The sequence below is a fragment of the Aotus nancymaae genome, unplaced genomic scaffold, assembly GCF_030222135.1.
Source record: "Aotus nancymaae isolate 86718 unplaced genomic scaffold, 86718_ANA_hifiasm-v0.15.2.pri h1tg000019l, whole genome shotgun sequence".
Taxonomy (NCBI): Eukaryota; Metazoa; Chordata; class Mammalia; order Primates; family Aotidae; genus Aotus; species Aotus nancymaae.
The window spans coordinates 52,810,772-52,834,351 of NW_026988431.1; the positions used below are offsets into that span (position 1 = coordinate 52,810,772).

At 44.9% G+C, this 23,580-nt stretch overlaps 1 non-coding gene and 1 pseudogene across 1 annotated transcript; both read right to left on the reverse strand.

The window, feature by feature from the left end:
* Positions 1-316: 316 nt before the first annotated feature.
* Positions 317-23,580, reverse strand: part of LOC105713587 (tubulin beta chain-like) — a 37,393-nt pseudogene continuing 14,129 nt past the window's right edge.
* On the reverse strand, positions 15,137-15,300 carry LOC135275987 (U1 spliceosomal RNA). Its single transcript, XR_010343563.1, has one exon. It is a non-coding gene; the product is annotated as a U1 spliceosomal RNA (small nuclear RNA).

Consider the following 23,580-nt stretch of genomic DNA (forward strand, 5'->3'; position numbering starts at 1 on the left):
ACCACAGGCAACTCCACCACTTGAGTGTTTTCTGGCACCTCAACCTCCTATTTCACTTGCATGTCCTCTGGGACTTCAACCACCTACTTCACTCAAGTGTCCTGTGCCACCTCAACCATCTTCTCCAAGTGAAGATTCTCTGAGACCACGGTCACCTTCTCCAGTCAAGTGCTCTCTGGTACCTCTACCATCTTATCCAGCTGGTGATCTTCTGAAACTGCAGTCCCTCCAGCAATCGAGTGTCCTCTGGGACCTCCTTCATGTCTTTCAGCTGTTTGTTTTGTAGGACCTCCACCACCTCCTCCAGCTGCATCTCCTATGGGACTTTATCCACCTCATCCAGCTGTCTGTCCTGAGTTGCCTCAACCACCTCATCCAGGTATCTGTCCTGGGGGACCCCATCCACCTCATCCACCTGTCTGTCCTGGGGCATCCCATTCACCTCATCCGGGTGTCTGTCCTGAGGGACCTTATCCACCTGGTCCAGCTGTCTGTCCTGGGAGACATCATCTTCTTCCTCCAGCAGTGTGGCCTCTGGGACCTCAGCCTACTTCTCCAGTTAGTGGCCTCTGGAACCTCAGCCACCTTCTCTACCTTGGTGGCCTCTGGGACCTCAGCTACCACCTTCACATGAGTGGTCTCTGGAACCTCAGCCACCTTCTCTACCTTAGTGGCTTCTCTTAGATAACACCTTCAAATGAGTCTCCTCTAGTATTTAAATAATCTACTCATGATCTCTTAGCCCTCAGCCACCTCCTTCACCTAGGTCTTCTCTAGTCCTTCAGTCAACTCCTTCACTTGGCTGACCTGCTGTCTCAACCGACACTCAACCTTTACCTGAGTGTCCTCTCGGACTTCAGCCCCCTCCTCTAGTCACGTGGCCTCTGGACCTCGAACAACACCTCTAAATGCACCACTTGATGTGTTGATTTGAATGGTATAAAGTAATTTGTAAAAAAAGAAAAAAACCATCTCTTCTTTTTTTGAGTGAATAGAAAGAAATGTCACAGATGGTACTGCAGGGCTTTGGAGTACAAGGGTAACACTGGCTGAGATCCTGCTCACTTTTCTCAAGTTTCTGAGAGTACACAGTCGGTTGCATTATTTTCTCTTCATGAGTTTGGCAGCAGGTATCTCTTGTAGATAAAGACAGATTTTTTATTTTTTGTGGGGACAGAGTCTCACTGTGTCACCCAGGCTGGAGTGCAGTGGTGCAATCCGGGCTCAGTGTAACCTCCATCTCCAGTGTTCAGGTGATCCTCCCACCTTAGCCTCCAGAGGAGCAGCTGGGACTACAGTCATGCACCACCATGTTTGGCTGTTTTTTATTTATTTTTTTTTTTTTAGGGACAGAGTCTCACTCTGTCATGAGGCTGTGGTGTATTGGCACCATCTCTGCAAACTGCAACCTCCACCTCTTAGGTTCATGAGATTCTCCTGCCTCAGCATCCCAAGTAGCTGGGATTACAGGTGCATGTCACCATGCCCAACTAATTTTTTGTATTTTTAGTAGAGACAGGATTTCACCATATTGGCTAGGACAGTCTCAACTATTGATCTCATGATCCGCCTGCCTTGGCCTCCCAAAATTCTGGGATCACACCCATGAGCCACAGTGCCCTGCCTTTTTCTTTCTGAGATGGAGTCTCACTTTGTCACCCAGGCTGGAGTGCAGTGGTGCGATCTCAGATCTCAGCTCACTGCAACCTCTGCATCCTGGGTTCAAGTGGTTCTTCTGTCTCAGCCTCCTGAGTAGCTGAGACTACAGGTATGTACCACCACACCTGGCTAATTTTTGTATTTTTAGTAGAAACAGGGTTTCACCATTATTGTCCAGGCTGGTCTTGAACTCCTGACCTAAGGTGATCCACCCACCTTGGCCTCCAAAAGTGTGTGAGCCACCTGTAATCCTTTTTTTAAAATTTTTTGTAGAGACCATGTTTTGCATGTTGCCCAGGTTGGTCTCAAACTCCTCGACTCATGCCATCTGCCAACTTAAGCCTTCCAAAGTGCTGAGATTACAGGTGTGAGTCACCAGCCCAGCCAGAGATTGTTTATAGAAGCCAGAAATAGCAGTTTTGTAGGTGCGTATAGAATCTGGGCCACGTGGCCATCTCCACGAAGGATGACACCTGCCCTGACTTGCAGGGCATCCTGGGTCCTCCAACAGAGAGATCCACACCAAAGGGCACAGAGCTTGTGACTACCCACAGTGGAAGCACAAGTGAAGGGACCCAGGGTGCAAAAGAAAGAGACCAAATCTCCTGGGAATAAATAGGAGGCTATGGAAGAGAAGGCTGAAATGGATTGGTTTCACTTGGGGGTTTGTGTGATAGGTGGAGCTGGAAGGCTCCTGGCTGGGCAAGCAGTGTGAGCAGGAGCATGAAAGCTGTGTGAGGGCCCCACAGAGCTGCCATGGAAGAGCTCAGATGGCTGGGTGTCCACAGGGAATTATGTCCCCAGCACTTCCTCATTGCCCTACTGGCCTTAGTCTGTTATCTGTAGGCATGATTCTTTCCCTGGACATGTGAAGGCCTTGGATCAGGGTGAATGAATGCCTAGAGCTCTGGGAAATTTAACTTGGTTCTGTCAAGGGACCGTGTCTCCCTAGTTTTTTTGGCCCCAGACTAACAATAAGGATGGGTCTGGTTTATTGGAGCTGTGGCCTTGGTCTTCAGAATCAGGTCAACTCTGGTGGGGAATTCAAGGCCAATCCCAAGCTGTTCTGGCATCATCTTATCCCCAGCAACCTCTCTCCCCCTGCAACTCCCAGCTTTGCCTCTCCCAACCTTGACATGCAAAATCCTCCCCCTTCACTGTGTCCCTGCTACCTGAGCCCAGACACCAATTCTCAGAAATGCGCTGGGACTGATGTGGTTATGAGGTCATGGTGAGGACAAGGAGACCAATCCCATGAGGAAAGCATCTTGCAAAATAGCTGCTAAAAGGGAGAACCTCATCCCTCCCACTGGTTAAATAAAAATATTCCCACTCAGAAGATCAGCAAAAGATGTTCATTGAAGTTTACTAACCTTAGGGTGTAACAGCTCAGGCCCAGGGATTTCCAATCTCTGTTTCAAAAGATAAGGGATAGCCTTTGTCTCCAAGATTAAAATTCAGATTCTTGCAAGAAGAAGAGATAATAGGAATGCATACACTGTTAAACTCTGAAATCTATATCTGTGATATGTAGATAATTATTCTTCATGATGTACAGACACATATGCAGCCACACACGGAAGTATTCAGTAGGTGCACAGGTATTTTATGGAAGACAAAATGTATATTGGGCAAAAAAAGATCACATGGAAATACACCAAAAAAAAATTTTTTTCACTATGAAAATGCTTTAATAATGGTGTCTGTACAGCATGGCACATGGACAGGGAAAAAAGCAAGTGCACACACAGTGGGACAGGCCGGAGGAGAGACTGGCAGTGAATAAAGAGTTCACACCGCTTCCCTGCTTTCCCTGGTCACTGGAGGCTCTAGGCCACCCCCTCCTTGAACTCACCCTCCTCCTTGGCTGTGGCATCCTGGTACTGTTGGTATTTGAACACCAGGCAATTCGTGTTGCTCTTGGCCTTGGCGAACTCCATCTTGTCCAGGCCCTCGCCTGTGTACCAGTGCAGAAAGGTCTTGTGCGAAAATATGGCTGTGAACTGCTCTGAGATGCACTAGAACAGCTCCTGGATAGCTCTGCTGTTGCCAATGAAGGTGGCAGACATTTTTAGTCCTCGGGGCGGGATGTCACAGACAGCCATTTTCCCATTGTTGGGGATCAACTCAGCAAAGTAGCTGCTGTTCTTGTTTTGGACATTAAGCATTTGCTCATCCACCTCCTTCATGGACATGTGGCCCCTGAACACGGTGGCCACTGTCAGGTAGAGGCCATGGTGGGGGTCGCAGGCTGCCATCATGTTCTTGGCATCCAACATCTGCTGGGTGAGCTCAGCACTGTCAGGGCCTGGGACAGCTGGTTTCCCTGGCTGGTCAGTGGGGCAAAGCTGGATATGAAGACATGCCAGTGGGAGAATGGGACCATATTCACAGCCAGCTTCTGCAGGTCAGAAATGAGCTGGCCTGGGAAGCACAGGCAGGTAGTGACCCCACTCATGGTGGCACACACCAGGTAGTTCAGGTCACTGTACTTGGGCATAGCAGCTTTAGGGTTCTGAAGCAGATGTCATAGAAAGCTTCATTATCAATGCAGTAGGTCTCGTCTGTGTTTCCTATGAGCTGGAGGATGGGGAGGGTGGCATTGTTGGGCCCCATCACCATGTCTGACACTTTGGGTGAGGGCACCACACTGAACGTGTTAATGATCCTGTCTGGGTACTCCTCTTGGATCTTGTTGATGAGGAGGGTACCCATCCCAGACCCAGTCCCCCGACCCAGAGGAGGCCTGGCCACTTTGCTGCTTTATTTTGTCTTTTCTAATATGCTTCTGGGTTCAATATGCTGTTTCTTAATTTTATGTTCAGATACCTTTGTATTAGCTACTATACACCTAACAAATGTTTTATTTATTTAAAATGTTTAGATTAATAGAGGGCCAGGTGAGGTGGCTCACACTTGTAATCCCAATACTTTGGGAGGTGGAGGTGGGTGGATCACGAGGTCAGGAGTTCGAGACCAGCCTGACCAACGTGGTGAAACCATGCCTTTACTAAAAATACAAAAATTGGCTGAGTGTGGTGGCACACGCCTGTAATCCCAGCTACTCAGGAGGCTGAGACAGGAGAATTGCTTTAACCTGGGAGGTGGAGGTTGAAGTGAGCTGAGATTGCACCTTCAGAGGTGTTGGGGTCAAATATAAACACTCTCTGACTCCTTCTATGCTCTGTTGGGCCTTGAAAGTGGGTTAGGAAAAACTGTTCCAAGAGTGAGCCTGTCAAGCATTGATGAAAGGGAAGGGAGGATAAAGGAAAAGTGGAACAAATTAAATCCTGGGTTAATTTAGAGTTATTCTGAGTTCTGTGAAATCAGTTCAGGTTTCAGTAAGCAGTACCCTTCTTGACAAAAAAAAGAAAAAAAGAAGAAAAAGGAAATAAATCATTCTGAATTCTGATGTTTGATGATAAACCACAACTATTTGTTTTTATCCCTTCCACAAAGAAATGAAACAATTTGGGAAGACATCCCAAGAGATTCAGAAGAACAAGGCAAGGTAAGTGCTGTGGTTTGAATGCCTCCAAAACTCATGTTGAAATTTGCCATTGTGATGGCATTAAGAGGTGAGACCTGGCCAAGCACAGTGGCTCATGTCTGTAATACCAGCACTTTGGAAGATTGAGGTGGGTGGATCACCCGAGGTCAGGAATTCAAGAACAGCCTGGACAACATAGTGAAACCCCATCTCTACTAAAAACACAATAATTACCCGGGTGTGATCTTGGGCACCTGTAATCCCAGTTACTTTGGTGGTTGAAGCAGCAGAATCACTTGAATCCTAGAGGTGGAGTTTGCAGTTAGTGGAGATCATGCCATTGCACTCCAGCCCGGGCAACAAGAGCAAAACTCCATCTAAAAGAAAAGAGAAGGGAAGGGGAGGGGAGGGAAGGGGAGGGGAGGGAAGGGGAGAGGAGGGAAGAAGAAAAGAAAATGAAAGAAAAGAATAGAGGTAGGGCCTTTAAGACTTGATTAGGTCATGAGGCCTCTGCCCTCATGAATGGATTAATGTTGGTATCCGGAGAGTAGATTGGGTTATTCAGGGAGTGGGCTTCTGATAAAAGGGTAAGTTGTTTCCCTGCACTCTCAGTGTCCTGTGCACACTTGTCCCTCTGCTATGGTATGGCACTGCAAGAAGGCCCTGACAAGTTGTGGTCGCTTGATCTTAGACTCCTCAGCCTCCAAGCCAAATAAACTTCTATTCTTTATTCTTTTCCTTTTTTTTTTTTTTTTTTTTGAGACATAGTTTAGCTCTTGTTACCCAGGCTGGAGTGCAATGGCACGATCTCGGCTCACCGCAACCTCCGCCTCCTGGTTTCAGGCAATTCTCCTGCCTCAGCCTCCTGAGTAGCTGGGACTACAGGCACACACCACTATGCCCAGCTAATGTTTTGTATTTTTAGTAGAGACAGGGTTTCACCATGTTGACCAGGATGGTCTCGATCTCTTGACCTCGTGATCCACCCACCTCTGCCTCCCAAAGTGCTGGGATTACAGGCATGAGCCACCGCGCCCGGCCCTCTCCTTTTTTATTTTTATTTTTGGATGAAGTCTCTGTCACCCAGGCTGGAGTGCAGTGGCTCGATCTTGGCTCATTGCAACCTCTGCCTCCCAGCTTCAAGCGGTTCTCCTGCCTCAGACTCCTGAGTAGCTGGGATTACAGGTGTGCACTAGCACGCCCAGCTAATTGATACCTTACCAACCAAAAAGCATCATAGGACAACACAAATTCACAGGTGAATTCTACCAGATGTACAAATAACAGCTAGATACATTCCTGCTGAAACTCTTCCAAAAACTTGAGGAAAAGTGACTGCTTGCTCCCTGACAGTCTCAGAAGCCAGCATCATCCTCCTACCAATAGCTGGCAAAGACAGAACAAAAGAAGAAAACTTCAGGCTGATATTTTTGAAGAAAATTAACAAAAACCTAAACCTTAACAAAATACTGGCAAACTGAATCCAGCAGCACATCAAAAAGTTTATCCACCATGATCAAGTAGCCTTTATCCCCAGGATGCAAGGTTAGCTGAACATATGGAAATCAAGAAATGTGATTTATCACATAAACAGAACTAAAGACAAAAACAACAGTATTATCTAAATAGATGCATAAAAGGCCTTCAATAAAATTCAAAAATGCTTTATAATTAAAGCTCTCAATAAACTAGATATTGAACGAACATACCTCAAAATAATGGCCATATATAACAAACGCACAGCCAATATCATACTGAATTGGCAAAAGTTGGAAGGATTCCCTTTGAAAACTGGCACAAGACAAGGATGCCTTCTCTCACCACTCCTGTTCAACATAGTATTTGAAGTCCTGGCCAGGGCAATCAGGCAAGAGAAAAAAATAATGGGCATGCAAATAGAAAGACAGGAGGTCAAACTATCCCTGTTTCTCAAAAAAAATAAAAATAAATAAAAGATATAGTATACCATGTAGAACCACTGGCTTGCATTTCTTTAGACCAAGGAACATACTTTACAGCCCATAGTGTCCAACAGAGGGAAAAGAGATATCACACAAAAGGATACCAAATGGGAGAGTGAGCTGGCATGGTGGGGAGTGAGCAGGGATGTGAGCAGGGTTGGTGGGAAGTGGGAAGGGGATTGAGCAGTATGGAGGTTCTACTTAAAATTCTGGACCTGGCTAGTAAGGTAAGTTTTAGGGATCCTTTTTGCTAAGATGCCTTCCAAAAGAACTTGGAACTTTTCATGCATCCTGTGGTATATGTCTTTCTGCAGACATTCAGCTGTTACGACAATGCCAGGGTTTCAGCCGGAGTCCTGCTCACAGCACAGAAAGCTAGTGACTGAGAGGGGAGTCTTGCTAGAGAAGAGTTTAATTGGGTGCTGCAGCCATGGAAGTGGAAGATCAATCTCCAACTCATAAGCCCTGACCAACTAAAACTAGGGGTTTATATAGCAGGAAAGAAATGCAACCATGTGTGGGAAAACAGGAACACAGGAGGGACAAGGAAGCAGTCGTGATGAATGAGGGCCAGGCATCTCACTGTCTGGAGCCAATGGGCTGGTGAGTCCAGGTCTTTGATACTTTTTGAGAGGCCTGGAGGTCTTTTGCTGAGGAGGAGCTCAGATAAAACAAGTATAGCTTTTCCAGCTTTTAGATCAGAAGGGTAAGTTTCTAATTTTTCTTTTTAAGATGGAGTCTTGCTCTGTTGGCCAGGTTAGAGTGCAGTGGTGTGATCTCAGCTCACTGCAACCTCCACCTCCTGGGTTCAAGCAATTCTCCTACCACAGCCTCCCAAGTAGATGGTGTTGATCTCTTGACCACAGGTGATTCACCCACCTCAGCCTCCAAAGTGCTGGGATTACAGATGTGAGCCACTATGCCCAGTCATAAGATTTTAATTAAAAAAAAAAAAACTCCCTATGGGACTATTAGATCAGTTTCAGAGCAAGTCAGGTGGATGTCAGTTGCCAAGTGTAGGCTCTGGCATCAACTATAAATTTATGCCTACTGTTCTGTTTCTAAAACACACATAAACCTTTGGCAATTTTTTTGAATACACTAGGTTTCTCCACGTTGTTCAGGTTGTTCTCCAACTCCTGACCTCACGATCTGCCCGCCTCAGCCTCCCAAAGTGCTGGGATTACAGGCATGAGCTACCATGCCTAGCCCTTTACATATTTTTATAAAACATATCTAGAGGACTGGTGTGGTGGCTCACACTTGTAATCCCAGCACTTTGGAAGGCTGAGGTGCGTGGATCATGAGGTCAGGATTTCAAGCCCAGCCTGGTTAATATAGTGAAACCCCATCTCTATTAAAAATACAAAAACTATGTGGAGAAATAGGAACACTTTTACACTGTTGGTGGGAGTGTAAATTAGTTCAACCATTGTGGAAGACAGTGTGGCGATTCCTCAAGGACCTAGAAAAAAAAATTCCATTTGACCCAGCAATCCCATTACTGCGTATATATCCAAAGGATTATAAATCGTTCTACTATAGGACACATGCACACGAATGTTCATTGCAGCACAGTTTACAATAGCAAAGACCTGGAACCAACCCAAATGCCCATCAATGACAGACTGGACAGGGAAAATGTGGCACACATACACCATGGAATACTATGCAGCCATAAAAAACAATGGGTTCGTGTCCTTTTTAGGGACATAGATGAACCTGGAAACCATCATTCTCAGCAAACTGACACAAGAACAGAAAATCAAACACCACATGTTCTCACTCATAGGTGGGTGTTGAACAATGAGAACACATGGACACAGGGAGGGAAGCATCACACACTGGGGTCTGTCGGGGGAAGTAGGGGAGGGACAGTGGGGAGTGGGGAGTTGGGGAGAGATAGCATGGAGAGAAATGCCAGATATAGGTAATGGGGAGGAAGGCAGCAAATCACACTGCCATGTGTGTACCTATGCAACAATCTTGCATGTTCTTCACATGTACCCCAAAACCTAAAATGCAATTTAAAAAAAAATGCAAAAACTAGCCTGGCATGGTGGCACATGCCTGTAGTCCCAGCTACTTGGGAGGCTGAAGAAGAAGAATCACTTGAACCTGGGAGGCAGTGGTTGCAATGACTTGAGATCAGATCACTGCACTTCAGCCCAGGTGACAGAGCAAGACTCTGTCTCAAATAAATAAAATAAAACAAAAATAAAATAGATATCTAGAGAAAACAAAACACTAATTTTTTTTAAAGAAACACCATATTTTCCAGCTATATATGAAAATAATTCTAAGTCCTTGGTGATTATTAGGTAACATTTCATTTTAAAAATGTTTCTGTTGGCTGGGCATGGGGGCTCATGCCTGCACTCCCAGCACTTTGGGAGGCTAAGGGAGGAGGATCCCTTGAGATCAGGAGTTCAAGACCAGCCTGGGCAACATAGTAAGATCTTGCCTCTAAGAAAAAAAAATTTTTTTGAGACAAAGTCTCAGTCTGTCACCCAGGCTGGAGTGCGGTAATGTAATCTTGGTTCACTGCAACCTCCACCTCCCCAGTCAAGTGATTCTCCTGTCTCAGCCTCTATAGTACCTGGAACTACAGGTACCCACCACCAAGCTGGACAGGCTGATCTCCAACTCCTGACCTTCTGTCCCCTGGGCTGGAATGCAGTGGCACAATCTCGGCTCACTGCAACTTCTGCCTCCCTGGTTCAAGTGATTCTTCTGCCTCAGCCTCCTGAGTATCTGGAATTCCAATTGCACACTACCACGCCAGGCTAATTTTTATATATTTTAAGTAGAAACTGGGTATCACTATGTTGGTCAGGCTGGTCTCAAACTCCTGACCTTGTGATCTGTCTGCTTAGGCCTCCCAAAGTTTTGGAATTACAGGCATGAGCCATTGTGCCCGGCCTATTTTTTTGTTGTTGTTTTTGAGATGGAGTCGGGCTTGTGCAGGCTGGAGTGCAACGGCACAATCTCGACTCACTGCAACATCCAAATCATGGGCTCAAGCAATTTTCCTGCCTTAGCCTCCTGAGTAGCTGAGATTACAGGCACCCACCATGATACCTGAGTAATTTTTGTATTTTCAGTACAGATGGGGTTTCACCATGTAAGCCAGGCTGGTCTCAAACTCTTGACCTCAGGTGATCCACCCACCTCAGCCTCCCAAAGTGCTAGGATTACATGCATAAGCCAATATGCCCAGTCTCACATATATGTTTTTAAAAGCTCTTAACTCTTGGTATTATTTCTTTATTGACTTATTTTTTGGAGACAGGGTCTCACTCTGTCACCCAGGCTGGAGTGCAGTGACACAATCTCGGCTCACTGCAACCTCCACTTCCTGGGTTCAAGTGATTATCTGGCCTCAGCCTCCTGAGTAACTGGAATTACAGCCCATGCCACCATGCTCAGCTAATTTTTGTTTTTTGGGTTTTTTTTAGTAGAGAACTGGTTTCTCCATTTTAGCTAGGCTAGTCTGGACTTCCTGACCTGAAGTAATCCACCCATCTCAGCCTCCCAAAGTGCTGGGGATACAGGCATAAGCCACCACCCCCAGCCCATTCCTGCTGTTATTTACATTGCATTTTTTTCTTGTCAGACAATTAGAAAATTTACATTTGCGGGCCGGGCGCGGTGGCTCACGCCTGTAATCCCAGCACTTTGGGAGGCCAAGGCGGGTGGATCACGAGGTCAAGAGATTGAGACCATCCTGGTCAACATGGTGAAACCCTGTCTCTACTAAAAATACAAAAAATTAGCTGGGCATGGTGACGCATGCCTGTAATCCCAGCTACTCAGGAGGCTGAGGCAGGAGAATTGCCTGAACCCAGGAGGCGGAGGTTGCGGTGAGCCGAGATCGCGCCATTGCACTCCAGCCTGGGTAACAAGAGCGAAACTCCGTCTCAAAAAAAAAAAAAAGAAAAAAGAAAATTTACATTTGCTATTGATATGTAGCTTGGTTTTGTAGTATAGCTTTCTGCTGTTCTTTATCAGGGTGTAGATTTCTCAAGTGTTCCTCAGAGGCAATTGGCAACTATGGCTTAGAGTGCCTATGGGGTTGGTGCTGGATGGGCTGGGAGTAGGCATTGTCTGAATTAGATATTGGAGGTGATGACCCCTCACCCCCAGGCACCTTCTATTAAAATGACCATAATTAATGGGATAGTGATAACTGCTATGAAATCTGCATCTTTGCATGCAGCACAGGGCCCTGAAAAGAGTCATTGTTTAGTGAATGTTTACTGACTGGCTGAGATGCCTGCAAAAGCCTAACTCTGCTACAATGTTGTCAGGTGGATGCCTATGATGACTTTAAAGTTCATGTAGAGTTCATAAACTCTATTCACATGTGCTACAGATAACTGTAAGAATTCAGAGCTGGACAGGGTGGCTCACACCTGCAATTCTAGCATTTGGGGAGACCCGAGCAGGAAGATCATTTGAGTCCAGGAGTTTGAGACCAGCCTGGGCAGTATAGGGAGATGCCATCTATACACACACACAAAAATTAAGCAGGTGTGGTGATAGCATCTGCAGTCATAGCTACTCAGGAAGCTAAGGTGGGAGGACAACTTGAACCTGGAAGGTCCAGGTTACAGTGAGTGGTGATTGTGCCACTGCACTCCAGTCTGGGCAACAGAAGGAGACCCTATCCCAAAAACTAAATAAACCATTGTATCTATATGTTGCTACCAAATTCTAATATTTGAACTCAGGACTCTTTTCATCAAATCCTGTATTTACACCATCTAAAGAGAACTTATTTGATGGAATGAAACCACTGTGAGTCCCCTGTGGTTCTAGGATACAGCACCTTTTAACACAGGTGCTTGTCCTGTGCACCCTGGTCTCTGGTTCAATAACAACTCATCACTTAAGCCCTAGGGTCTGAGAAAAGGAGACAGTGTGAGCAACTCTGATAGAGGATGAGCACAAAGAAGTAAGAAATCTGAACAGGATCAACCCAGACTCTGACCTTTCCAGAGCATTCCCCCAGCTCTCCCCTGCCCACCTCCTCCCTGCTGTGTCTCCTGGTGTCCCCCTACCCCCGGGTGACAAGGGTGCTGTGCAGAGGAAATTCAGTCTTTCCAAGGTTTATTCTGTGTCACTGCAGTCCCTTCTCCACAGAAACTGAATTTCTGTCTCTGAGTGACCTCCATGTGCTCATGTAGCACCAAAGGCCTTTTCTGTCACAATCATTTTTTGATTATGCATTTAGTAGCATTCCCACAAGAAGAGTTGGAAAGATTCCTCTGATTATGAAAATGATCTGTCTGGGTGCTACAGCTCATGCGAGTAATCCTAGCACTTTGGGAGGCAGAGGCAGGTAGATCATGAGGTCGGGAGATTGAGACCATCCTGGTCAATATGGTGAAACCCGGTATCTACTAAAATACAAAATAAAAATTAGCTGGGCATGGTGGCATTCTCCCATAGTCCCAGCTACTCAGGAGGCAAAGGCAGGGAAATCACTTGAACCTGGGAAGTTGCAGTGAGCGGACATTGCACCACTGGACTCCAGCCTGGTGACAGAGCAAGACTCTGTCTCAAAAATAAATAAATAAATGAATAAATAAATATCTTAGGCCAGATGAGGTAGCTCACCCCTGTAATCCCAACACTTTGGGAGGCCTAGGCAGGCAGATCATTTGAAGCCAGGAGTTCAAGATAAGCCTGGCCAGCATGGTGAAACCTCGTCTCTACAAAAAATACAAAAATTAGCCAGGTGTGGTGACACACACCTGTAATTCCAGCTACTTGGGAGGTTGAGGCAGGAACCAGGGTGGCAGAGGTTGCAGTGAGCCAAGATGGCCCCCATTGCACTCCAGCATTGCTGACAGTGAGTGAGACTCTGTTTCAGAAAAAAAAAAAAAAGAAGAAGAAAAAGAAGAAATAAAAGTAATCTTAGTTTTAGAAGATTTGCAGAATCCAAGGAAAGCAGAAGGAAGAAAATAAAATTATCTGTTAGTTCATGTCTGGGAGGAATTGTTAGGATTTTGTAGTAGACTCCTGTTGGATTTCTAATTAGTGATATGCAACAAGGCATACTTTACTAAGATGTGAAGGTACTGAACATTTTGTTCTAATCTTCCTTTTCATCTAAATGTATTATCAGTATTTTAGCATATCAGTCATTTTTTCTACCGTGTTTTATTTTGTTATTTTTTATTTTTTGAGACAGGATCTTACTCTGTCACCCAGGCTGTAGTGCAGTGGCATAATCATAGCTCACTGCAGCCTGGAGCTCCTGGGCTCAAGTGATCCTCCCACTTCAGCCTCCCAAGTAGCTGGGACCACAGGTGCATGCTGCCATGATCAGCTAATTTACTTAAAATTGTTTGTAGAGGCAGGATCTCTCTATGTCACCTAGGCTGGTCTCAAACTCTTGGGCTCACGTAATTCTTCCACTGTGGCCTGCCAAAGTGCTGGGGTTGTAGATGTGAGCCACTGTGCCTGGCCTTGTACCATGTTTTTAGAAGCTGTATATATTTATTTTATATGTTAGGGAATTGTAGACATTTAGTATTAAAGAAGTGAGTTAATGTGGAAAATAATAAAATATGATATATGCCTAAACACTTTATTTTAAATTTAAACTGTATATATACATATTTTTATGTAAAAAATATATATATTATATATATATTTTTGTGAGATGGAGTCTCACTCTGTCACCCAGGCTGGAGTGCAGTGGCACAATCACAGCTCACTGCAACCTCCACCTCACAGGTTCAAGTGATTCTCCTCCCTCAGCCTCCTGAGTAGCTGGGACTACAGGGCCTGCCACCACACCCAGCTAATTTTTGTGTTTTTAGTAGAGATAGGGTTTCACCATATTGGCCAGAGAAGTCACGAACTCTTGACCTCATGATCTGCCCACCTCGGACACTCCACGTTCAGGGATTAAAGGAGTGAGCCACCATGCCCAACTCTAAACAACAGGATATTCACTTCGCAATTTTTTTTGTTTTGTTTTTGAGATAGAGTCTTACCGTGTGGTTCAGGCTGGAGTGAATGAAGTGCAGTGGTGCAGTCTTGGGTGAATTTGTCATCAACCTCCTGGGCTGGAATGATCCTCCTATCTCAGCCTCCCTCCTAGATGGGACTACAGGTGTGAGCCACATTGCCTTGTCTCACTTTGCAATCTTTTGGCTACAAGTGTAAAGCCCATTCTTGGGAAGAGGGTCCACCCATTGCAGTTTGTTGTCTAAATCATCCCTGTAATATCCAGTTTTGATTTCTATAGAATGGATGAATGAAGAAAGAATGTAAAAGATCTTTTTTCTTTTCTTTTCTTTTCTTTTTTTTTGAGATGGAGTTTTGCTCTTGTTGCCCAGGCTGTAGTGCAATGGTGAGAGATCTCGGCTCACTGCATAACCTCTGCCTCTTGGGTTCAAGGGATTTTCCTGCCTCAGCCTTCTGAGTAGCTGGGATTACAGATGCACACCATAATGCCTGGCAAATATTTGTATTTCTCATAGAAACGGGGTTTCACCATGTTGGCCAGGCTGGTCTCAAACTCTTAACTTTAGGTAATCTGCCTCCCTTGGCTTACCAAAGTACTGGGATTACTGGCGTGAGTCACAGCACCCAGTTCAGAATGTAAAAGAACTTTAAAGACACTTAATACAACCTCCCAGATCAGGTGCAAATATTTCCAGGCTAGGCCAGGTGTGGTGGCTCATACCTGTAATCCCAACACTGTGGGAGGCTGACAGGAGAATCATCTGAGGCAAGGAGTTGGACACCAGCCTGGTCAACAAAGCAAGATCCCCATCTTTATTTCGAATGAAAGAAAAATTTCCAGCCTTTTTTTTTTTTTTTTTTTTTTTTGATATGGAGTCTTGCTCTGTTGCCCAGGCTGGAGTGCAGTGGCCTGATCTCAGCTCACTGCAACTTCTGCCTCTGAGTTCAAGCAAGTCTTCTCACTCAGCCTCCCAAGTAGTTGGAACTACAGGCATGTACTACACCTGGCTAACTTTTAAATTTATTTTTATTTATTTTTTATCAGGGGAATGCACAAACACAGTCCCCCATTACCACAAATTTTGCAGTCCAGTTTCCCACATTTGGGGAAATCACACGGGTCAGCACATCGAGAGTGCAGTGGATGAGCCTCGCCCTGGGAAAACCACCTTCATGATTATGGTATCTCCCATGCAAGGTAATTTTTGTGTTTTTAGTAGATACGGGGTTTCACCATGTTGACCAGGCTGGTCTCAAATTCCTGACATCAGCTTAACCACTCACCTCGGCCTCCCAAAGTTCTGGGATTACAGGCACAAGTCACCTTGCCCACCCTCACATATATCTGTTTTTCAAAGCTCTTCACTCTTGGTATTATTTATTTATTTATTAGAGATAGGGTGTCACTCTGTGGCCCAGGCTGGAGTGCAGTTGCACAATCACAGCTTACTGCAAACTCTGCTTTCTGGGTTCAAGTGATTCTCAGGCCTCAGCATCCTGAGTAACTGGGATTACAGGTACACCTGGGTAATTTTTGTCATTTTTTTTAGTAGAGACCGGGTTTCTCTCCATGTTAGCCAGGCTGGCCTCAACCTCCTGATCGCAAGTGATCTGCCCATCTCGGCCTCCCAAAGTCCTGGGGCTACAGGCATGAGCCAACCTGCCCAGCCCATTCCTACTATTATTTAAATTGTATTTTTTTATTGTCAAACAGTTTACATTTGGAATTGATATTTTGTTTTACCTGTAGTGTAGCTTTCTGCTGTTCTTTACCAGGGATTATGTTTCTAAAGTGTTTCTGAGAGAGAATTGGCAACAATAGCTTACAGTACAAATGGGGTTGGCGCCAGATTGCCTGGGGGTTAGTATTGTCTGAATCAGATACTGGAATTAATAACCCCTCACCCCGAGGCACCTTCTATTCAAATGATCATAATTAATGGGATATTGACAACTACTAAGGAATCTATGTCTTTGTATACAGTTCGGGGGCCCTGAAAAGAGTCATTGTTTAGTGAATATTTACTGGCTGGCTGATATTCCTGCAAAAGGCTAACTCTGCTACAATGTTCTTAGGTTAATGCATATTATGACTTTAAAGTTTGTGTACAGTTCACAAACTCTATTCACATGTGCTACAGATGATTTTAAGAATTCAAGGCTAGGCTTGGTGGCTCACACCTGCAATTCAGCATTTTGGGAGACCCAAGCAGGAAGATCGTTTGTGTCCTGGAGTACCAGACCAGCCTGGGCAACATAGGGAGACTTCATCTCCACATAAAAATAAAAATAAAAAAAATTAGCCAGGTGTGATGACAGCACATATAGTCCCAGCTCCTCAGGAAGCTAAGGTGGGAGGATCACTTGAACCTGGGAGGTCAACATTGCAGTGAGTCCTGATCATGCCACTGCACTTCATTCTGGGCAACAGACGGAGACCTTATGTCAAAAAGTAAATAAATTGTTTTATATAGGTCTTCCTATCAAAATTTGAACTTTTGAACTTAAGAATCTTTCTGGCCGGGCGCGGTGGCTCAAGCCTGTAATCCCAGCACTTTGGGAGGCCGAGGCGGGTGGATCACGAGGTCAAGAGATCGAGACCATCCTGGTCAACATGGTGAAACCCCGTCTCTACTAATACAAAAATAAAAAAAAATTAGCTGGGCACGGTGGCGCGTGCCTGTAATCCCAGCTACTCAGGAGGCTGAGGCAGGAGAATTGCCTGAACCCAGGAGGCGGAGATTGCGGTGAGCCGAGATCGCGCCATTGCGCTCCAGCCTGGGTATCAAGAGTGAAACTCCGTCTCAAAAAAAAAAAAAAAAAAAAAAAAAAAAGAATCTTTCTTTTTTTTTTGAGACAAAGTTTTGCTCTTGTTTTGGGTTTTTTTTGGTTTTTTTTTTTTTTTGAGATGGAGTTTCGTTCTTGTTACCCAGGCTGGAGTGCAATGGCGTGATCTCAGCTCACTGCAACCTCTGCCTCCTGGGTTCAAGCAATTCTCCTGCCTCAGCCTCCCAAGTAGCTGGGACTACAGGCGTGTGCCACCATGCCCAGCTAATTTTTGTATTTTTAGTACAGACGGGGTTTCACCATGTTGACCAGGATGGTCTCGATCTCTTGACCTCATGATCCACCCGTCTCGGTCTCCCAAAGTGCTGGGATTATAGGCGTGAGCCACCGGGCCCGGCCAAGAGTTTTGCTCTTGTTATCTAGGCTGGAGTGCAATGGCTTGATCTTGGCTCACCGCAACCTCCGCCTCCTGGGTTCAAGCAATTCTCCTGCCTCAGCCTCCCGAGTAGCTGGGACTACAGGCATGTGCCACCATGCCCAGTTAATTTTTGCATTTTTAGTAGAGACAGGGTTTCACCATGTTGACCAGGATGGTCTCGACCTCTTGACCTCTTGATCCACCTGCCTCGGCCTCCCAAAGTGCTGGGATTATAGGCGTGAGCCACCATGCCCAGCCGAACTTAAGACTCTACATCAAATCCTGTATTTACACCATCCAAAAAGAATTTATTTGATGGAATGAAACCACTGTGTGTCCCCTGTGGTTCTAGGATACAGCACCTTTTAACACAGGTGCTTGTCCTGTGCACCCTGGTCTCTGGTTCAATAACAACTCATCACTTAAGCCCTAGGGTCTGAGAAAAGGAGACAGTGTGAGCAGCTCTGATAGAGGATGAGCACAAAGAAGTCAGAAATCTGAACAGGATCAACCCAGACTCTGACCTTTCCAGAGCATTCCCCCAGCTCTGCCCTGCCCCCCTCCTCCCTGCTGTGTCTCTTGGTGTCCCCCCACCCATGGGTGACTGGGGTGCTGTGCACTCCCCTGTGGTTTATCCTGCAGAGGAAATTCAGTCATTCTAAGGTTTATTCTGTGTCACTGTAGTCCCTTCTCCACAGAAACTGAGTTTCTATCTTACTGAGTGACCTCCAAGTGCTCATGTAGCACCAAAGGCCTTTTCTGTCACAATCATGTTTTTGATTATCAATTTAGTAGCATTTCCACATGAAAAGTTGGGGAGACTAACAAAAACTTAAGTAATATTTCTTCTGATTATAAAAATAATCTTAGGCCAGACTCAGTGGCTCATGCCTGTAATCCTAGCACTTTGGGGAGCTGACGCCAGCAGATTACTTCAGGTCAGAAGTTCAAGACCAGCCTGGCCAACATGGTGAAACTTCATCTCTACTAAAATTATAAAAATTAGCCGTGGATGGTGGTGCATGCCTGCAATTCCAGCTACTTGGAAGGTTGAGACAGGAGAATCACTTGAACCTGGGAGGAAGTGATTGCAGTGAGCTGAGATCTCACCACTGCACTCCAGACTGGGTGACAGTGAGTGACACTCTTTTTTTTTTTAATGAAGAAATAAAAGTAATCCCAGGTTCAAGCAATTCTCCTGTCTCAGCCTCATAAGTAGCTGAGACTACAGGCACCCACCACGCCCGGCTAATTTTTATATTTTTAGTAGAGACAGTGTTTCACCATATTGGTCAGGCTGGTATCAAACTCCTGAACCCAGGTGATTTGCCCACCTTGGCCTCCCAGAGTGCTGGGATTACAGGTGCGAGCCACTGCGCCCAGCCTCATAGCTCATTGCAGCCTCAAGCTCCTGGGTTCAAATGATCCTCCCACTTCAGCCTCCCAATTAGCTGGGACCACAGGTGCATGCCACCATGATCAGCTAATTTTCTTAAAATTGTTTTGTAGAGACAGGATCTCCCTGTGTCACCTAAGCTGGTCTCAAACTCTTCGGCTCACATAATCCTGCCACCGTGGCCTCCCAAAGTGCTGGAATTACAGGTGTGAGCCAATGTTCCTGGACTTGCACCATGTTTTTAGGAGCTGTATATATTTATTTTATATGCTAGGAAATAGTAGATATTTAGTTATTGAAGAAGTGAATGAATATGGAAAATAAAATATATGTATAAACACTTTATTTTAAATTTAAACAACAGTATATTTATTTACTTTGCAATCTTTTGTCTTTTTTTCTTTTCTTTTTTTTTTTTAAGATAGAGTCTCACCCTGTCACTCAGGCTGGAGTGCATGAAGTGCAATGGTGCAGTCTCCGGTGAATGCATCCTCAATCTCCTGGGCTGGAATAATCCTCCCATCTCAGCCTCCCTCCTAGATGTGACTACAAGTACATTTTTTCTTGTATATTTTATAGAGATGAGGTTTTGCCATGTTGCCCAGACAGGTCTTTGAAACGGAGTTTCGCTCTTGTTACCCAGGCTGGAGTGCAATGGCATGATCTCAGCTCACTGCAACCTCCGCCTCCTGGGTTCAAGCCATTCTCCTGCCTCAGCCTCCCGAGTAGCTGGGACTACAGGCACATGCCACTATGCCCAGCTAATTTTTGTATTTTTAGTAGAGACAGGGTTTCACCTTGTTGACCAGGATGGTCTTGATCTCTTGACCTCGTAATCGACACGCCTCGGCCTCCCAAAGTGCTGGGATTATAGGTGTGAGCCACCGCGCCCAGCCCCAGACTGGTCTTGAATTCCTGGACTCAAGCGATCCATCCAACTCAGCCTCCAAAAGTGCTGGAATAATAGGTCTGAGCCACCTCGCCGTCTCACTTTGCAATCTTTTGGCTACAGGCATAAAGCCTGTTCTTGGAAAGAGGATCCACTTATTTCAGTTTCTTGTCTAAACCATCCCTGTAATATCCAGTTTTTATTTTTGTAGAATGGATGAATAAAGACAGAACATAAAAAACATTTTTTTTTTTTGAGATGGAGTTTTTTTCTTGTTGCCCAGGCTGGAGTGCAATGGAGAGAGATCTAGGCTCACTGCACAACCTCTGCCTCCTGGATTCAAGCGATTCTCCTGCCTCCTGAGTATCAGAGATTAGACGCACACCACCATGCCTGGCTAATTTTTGTGTTTTTATTAGAGACAAGGGTTTCGCCATGTTGGTCAGGCTGGTCTCAAACTCTTGACCTTAGGTGACCTGCCTCCATCAGCTTCCTAAAGTGCTGGGATTACTGGCATGAGCCACAGTGCCCAGCTCAGAATATAAAAGAACATTAAAGACACTTAACACAACCTCTTAGATCAGGTGCAAATGTTTCCAGGCTAGGCCAGGTGTGGTGGCTCATACCTGTAATCCCAACACTTTGGGAGGCTGACAGGAGGATCATTTGAGGTGAGGCGTTCAACACCAGCCTGGTCAACAAAGCAAGATGCTCGTCTTTATTTTTAAGGAAAGAAAAATTTCCAGACTTTTTTTTTTTATATATGAAGTCTTGCTTTGTCACCAAGGCTGGAGTGCAGTGGTATGGTCTCAGCTCACTGCAACTTCTGCCTCCAGGGTTCAAGCAAATCTCCTGCCTCAGCCTCCCAAGTAGCTGGGATTATAGGTGTATACCACCACACCCGGCTGATTATTGTATTTTTAGTAGAGACTGGGTTTCACCATGTTGACCAGGCTGGTCTCAAACTCCTGACCTAAAGTGAACCAACTGCCTCGGCCTCCCAAAGTGCTGGGATTACAGGCATGAGCCACTGCACCCAGCCTCAGGTATAACTGTTTTAAAAAGCTCTTCACTCTTGGTATTGATTGATTGATTGGAGACAGGGTCTCACTCTGTCACCCAGGCTGGAGTGCAGTGGCACAATCTCAGCTCACTGCAAACTCTGTTTCCTGGGTTCAAGTGATTCTTGGGCCTCAGCCTTCCGAGTACTGGAATTACAGGCTTATGCCACCACACTCAGCTAATTTTGTATTTTTTTTAGTAGAGACCGAGTTTCTCCATGTTAGGTAGGTTGTTCTCAACTTCCTGACTGACCTCAAGTAATCTACCCACCTCAGCCTCCCAAAGTGCTGGGGTTACAGGCAAGGGCAGCCTCACCCAGCCTATTCCTGGTAATATTATTATTCGAGATGGAGTCTCAATCTGTCACCCAGGCTGGAGTGCATTGGTGCAATCTTGGCTCACTGCAACCTCTGCCTCCTGGATTCAAGCAATTCTCCTGCCTAAGCCTCCCAAGTAGCTGGGATTATAGGCATGTGCTACCATGCCTGGCTAATTTTTTGTACTTTTCATAGAGATGGGGTTTCACCATGTTAGCTAGGATGGTTGTGATTTCCTGATCTCATGATCCACCTGCCTTGGCCTCCCAAAGTGCTGTGATTACAGGCGTAAGCCACCACACCTCGCCTCCATTCCCAACACCTTGGGAGGCTGAAGTGGTAGGATCCCTTGAGCCCAGGAGTTTGAGGCCAGCTGGCAGCACAGGGAGACCCTCATGTCTCTAAAAATTAAAAATATATATATTAGCCAAGCATGCTGGCACACACCCGTATGTAGTCCCAGCTACTCTGGAGGCTGAGGTGAGAGGATTGCTTTACCTCAGGAGTTTGAAGCTGCAGTGAACCATGATTATACCACTCTATTATACCCTAGGTGATGGAGCACAACCTCATCTCAAAAAACATATTTTAATAGCCAGGCACAGTGGCTCACACCTCTAATCTCAGCACTTTGGGAGGCAGAGGCTAGTGGATCACCTGAGATCAGGAGTTCCTGACCAGCCTGGTCAATATGGTGAAATCCCATCCCTAATAAAAATACAAAAAAATTAGCTGGGCATGGTGGCGCATGCCTGTAATCCCAGCTACTCAGGAGGCTGAGGCAGGAGAATCACTTGAACCTGGGAGGTGGAGGTTGCAGTGAGCCAAGATCATGCCATTGGCCTCCAATCTGGGCAACAAGAGCAAAATTCTGTCTCAAAAAAAAAAAAAAAATTAAATCCAAAAAAGAAAATAATTAGATGACAATTAAAAAATCTACAAAATGTGCTGTTTGATAGGTGAAATTTTAAATTGCATCTTTAGTATTTTTGATAAACAAATGCTTATTTTTCTTTTAAAAACATTATCTTTCTTTGTGACCTGATGAACATAACCTGTGCTCACTTTTCTGTTCAGGTGTTTACCTGTTTCCTGTTGGTTTGCATCCACTCTTTATTTTTATTTTAGTTTAGTTTTTATAGATTCTCACTCTATCAGTCACCCAAGCTGGAGTACAGTGGTGCAATCTTGGCTCACTGCAACATCCATCTCCTAGGTTCAAGTGATTCTTGTTCCTCAGTCTCCCAAGTTGCTGGGATTACAGGTATGTGCCACACACTTGGCTAATTTTTGTATTTTCAGTAGAGATGGGGTTTCAGCATGTCGGCCATGCTGGTCTCAAACTCCTGACCTCAAGTAATCCATTCGCCTCGGCCTCCCAAAGTGCTGGGATTACAGATGGGGGCCACCACGCCAGGCTCTACTCTTTATTAATTAAGGATAATAAACCTTAGTCCATCACTGACAGCAAAATGTTCACATTATGTTTGCTTCTTTCATTGAGCAACATCGAAACTGTCATTTATTTTAATAGAAGCCTATGGAGGACATATCTTGGATTTTAACACTTAATACAGACAATTTGGGGGTAGTTTAAATTTTTTTTATTTGGTTAATTTTTGTACATATTTGTTCATGTTTATTCAGTATGATCATCAAGATTCTTTGAGATCCCTGTTTAAAACAGTAATTTGTATACTCTTGGAATGTCTCAGGTAAAGGATTACAGAATAGCATAGTTGTAGCACATCGGATCTTTGCAACTACTGCATAATACGTTATGTTCTCTGATTAAAAGTAACGATGACTTGAAGTATTTTATATGCTTCCATTTTTTGGACAGATGTTTCTTTTTCCCTTCAGAAATATCAGGGTTTGAATTAAAATATTTTATGACACCTGTGTTGCTGGAACCTAAATCATATGTTGTAAGGAAGAAGGATGAAGAGGGAGATATTTATGGTGAGTGTTCAACCTCTAAATTTGTCTTCATGGCAGAGTTTGGGGATCAGTCATAAAATCATACGTCTTCAGTCTGGTGTAACTTTTAAAATAATTGAGATTTTTTAATCCAATTATTTATTTTTGGAGGTTATTATAATTTTAGAGCTTTCTTTGAAAATTTGTCATTTATTAATTGAAACATCTTGTTTGGAATAATGTGTAGCATAAAAGAGAAATCATAGGTCATCGTTTGAGTGACATTTGATCCTTGGAACTCTACTTTGTCCATGTTTTTTGAGCACTCCTTCCCTTGGGCCCCTGTTTTTGTTAACTTGGGTGTTAGTCTGAAAGGCTAATGGTGAGGAGATTGTGCATTCCTTTATTGAGGCCTAAACTTGCCACATGGCACATTTCATAGATTGTCATAGGACCCTGCTGGAGAATAAATGGTGATGGCCCACTGTAGCAGAACTGTCCACACTGGGTCCTGTGGTCAGACACCACCCATTTAGCCAGGATTATTGCCCTGCATTGATTCCAGACTGTGGGCTTCAGGGAGGCCCTGGAGGACAGATTTGGAGGAAGGATGGTAGGTCACTCTGTCAAAGTGCATATCCTTGAGTGACTTAGTTGTTGTTGTTGTTTTATTTTGAGATGGAGTTTTGCTTTTGTT